The sequence below is a fragment of the Typopeltis vanoorti genome, chromosome 9, assembly GCF_054136105.1.
Source record: "Typopeltis vanoorti isolate ZY-2024b chromosome 9, IOZ_Tvanoo_1.0, whole genome shotgun sequence".
Classification (NCBI taxonomy): Eukaryota; Metazoa; Arthropoda; class Arachnida; order Uropygi; family Thelyphonidae; genus Typopeltis; species Typopeltis vanoorti.
In genome coordinates, this window is record NC_143557.1 from 97,297,497 (window position 1) to 97,300,616 (window position 3,120).

A 3,120-nucleotide genomic window follows, 5' to 3' on the forward strand; every position below is an offset into this window, starting at 1 on the left:
TGTTTCGCTATTTACAGTACACGACAGCTCTACTTGAAGGTTGGAGTTTATATAAAGATCAATTTTCGGTATTCTTATTTAACAACCTTGTTTCAACTCATGACAAAACTTGATTAAACTCATCTAAGCAGTATATTTTCACATGATAGAGAAAATATATACACACATTTAATTCATTCATCCAACTCGAGCTGTAATCGATAATCGATAAACTCGAGAGAACATATATTATATTATGCAGAATTCATTAAGTTGATCAATAGAATTTATAAATATTAATTTTTGGTGTCAAAAAATATTTTTATTTCTGTTTTAAGATTTACAGAAATCAGATTTCATTCTTACTCATTTTATTTAAAAATAAAGAAAAATATCAATTTATATATATATTGAGATAAAGTTTTTTTTTTTAAAATCCAGCTGAACCTAGAACAAAGCTAAACTATAAAACGCTATACTTTCTAACGTTATGCATTGCAGATTCGTTGTTTACAGAGGCACTAACATGAAGGTAACAGCAGTCTTTGGTGAGTACAATTCACGCTTCTTTATACTTATATTTAATATAATCAATAATCATATAAAAATATGACAGCTTAAGTTGTTGTTTTTTTTCAGATTTTTTCAGAAAACTGCAATTCAAATTGCAAATTGAATTGCAGTTTTCTCTCTTGTCTTATCTTAATGATGGACGGGTCATTATTCTCATAATATTTCTCAAGTAAATGAGTTACGAAGATGTTTGAATTGAACCAGATAGTTAATTTTTTATCTATTGTTTGTATAACATAATTTTATTTCCTAGTTGGGCCACAAATATTATCTCCAGTAATTATGTAGTTACAATTATTAATTGTTATGTGCCTACACATAACATAACACCTTAAGTTCTTAAAAGAACTGGGCGATGAACTGAGTCCTTGACTCTTTATCCGGTCATCTGAATGAAGAAAATCTGTGTGGATTGAATGTTATTGAGCTAAAAGCTCTAGTCATGGCTGGGTAACGGCAATAGCCAAGCCTCAGTTAAAACTTCATTGGCTACAGCATTGCCATTCGTTACCCTGGAAGTCCTAAAAAGGACCATCTCTTCAACCTCTCCATTTCATAACATAACACCTTATCCTTATATACAGTATATATATATATTTAAGGACTGGCTTAAAGGGGCGAAGCAAGAATGCTTTTCATCTTCCCCGTTATCTGTAGAGGACAGTGTAGGGATAAGGTGTTATTCAGATATTAAAGCTCTGATCATTGCAGGAGGGTAACAGCAATAGCCAAGCCTCAATTAGAAATTCATCGGCTACAGCATTGCTATCTATTACCCTCCAAGGGTATTAATCTCCAAATCTCCAGACGTCTCTTCCAATCCTTTATCCTTATAAGGACTGGCTTAAAGGGGCGAAGCAAAAATGCTTTTCATCTTCCCCGTTATCTGTAGAGGACAGTGTAGGGATAAGGTGTTATTGAGCTATTAAAGCTCTGATCATGGCAGGAGGGTAACAGCAATAGCCGAGCCTCAGTTTGAACTTCATTGGCTACAGTATTGCCATCCATTACCCTCCAAGGGTCCCCCTTCCAATTCCTTATAGCTGTGATTAAGACTATAGTCGCGATATGTATATATTTAATAGGTGCCAGATTAATTAATCGCTATATCACTGATTCACTCTATTATTCTTTAAGCAAATATTCATTTTCTGCTACGACCATTTTCTATACATATTTCCATTAACAAATTCCTCCAGTTTCTTCTAAATTCATTAAAATATGAGTTACAAATCCGCATTTTTACATATAAGTCACAGACTAATTTTTTTTTCTATTCTTACTTCTGTTCTTTGAACGAACTTTCTTATTTGTATTTCCTGAAAAGTATTTGTTATTTCTCGCAACACTCTACCACCCACTTGGTATTGGGATGTAAGTTGAACAGTGGTGTGGGCGTTTATTTCGCATATATGTTATTATTTATTTATTTTATATTCCTAGAATTTTGAAGGAATATAAATGAAGTTTCATTTTTCTTATATTTTCTTTTCTTACAGTATTTGCTACTTTGGTATGTGCTACAGCTTTCTCTCGAGTAAGTTATTTTTATATTAATATTAATTTTGTTTTAAATAAATAAATTCTCTAATACTTTTAATTTTTCATTTAGTATTATCATTGTATTCTATATATTCTTTGATAAAGCATAAAAAATTTTATGCTAAATTAAAAAAAAATTTCATGAATCTGGAGTTTAAATAAAACACCATCCAGTTCTAATTATAATATTATTACATTTATTATCATAAGAGAAACGGTATTACTAAAAAAATTAATAGAAAAGATTAATAGATATCAACGAATGGCGAAATACGAAAAATTTTATTGCACTTTCCTAATTCTAACAGAACGGAGAGAGAATTAGACTCTCATTGTTGCGATCATCAAGAGAATGTCCAGTTATTAATACTAATATATTTTAAAAACATAACACCAATACTTTCTACGTAAAATTGCATACAACCGAATATTTTCATTTCTTTATGATTTTAATTAATTTATTTTTCAGACAAAACGTCAAACTTACACTTTGCCTGATGGTGCAGAAATACTGGTCGGATCAATTAAAACTGGTTTTTCGTGTAGTGGAGACGGATATTATGCCGATGTGGATAACAACTGCAAGATATTCCATGTATGCCACACCGTGTTGGAAGAAGGTGAGGCTCCCAAGACTCAACAGTATAGTTTTGTCTGTGGCAATCAGACTGTCTTCAATCAGTTTTCTTTCACATGTACCTTTCCCGAAGAATCCATTCCATGTAACAGTGCCAGAGATTTCTTTTATTTGAACGATAATCTCTTGGCTGGTGATCCAAAGATCCCTCTACACACCGACGCAGATGTTCAGAAAGCGATCCCATTGATCCCCGTCCTCTTTGGACAGCGAGTCTAATGAAGTGTAAACCTGACTTCAAAGATTCATTCATCGGAAATAACTCAAAGGTCAAAGCGTGATTCCTTCTACAGGACGTTGAGATGTAGGCCTGTAGTAGCGTCTTTCACTCTAGTAACCGGCCATTTTTTTCCCGGACTCTCTGCTATTCCAGGTTGTGATGAATTCTC

The 3,120-nt window shown here is 32.7% G+C and overlaps 1 long non-coding RNA gene across 1 annotated transcript; it reads left to right on the plus strand.

Moving 5' to 3' along the window:
• Window positions 1-505: 505 nt before the first annotated feature.
• LOC150103280 (uncharacterized) lies at window positions 506-2,913 on the plus strand. The gene is made up of 3 exons (XR_016548820.1): window positions 506-527; window positions 2,052-2,089; window positions 2,564-2,913. It is a non-coding gene; the product is annotated as an uncharacterized LOC150103280 (long non-coding RNA).
• The last annotated feature ends 207 nt before the right edge of the window (window positions 2,914-3,120 follow it).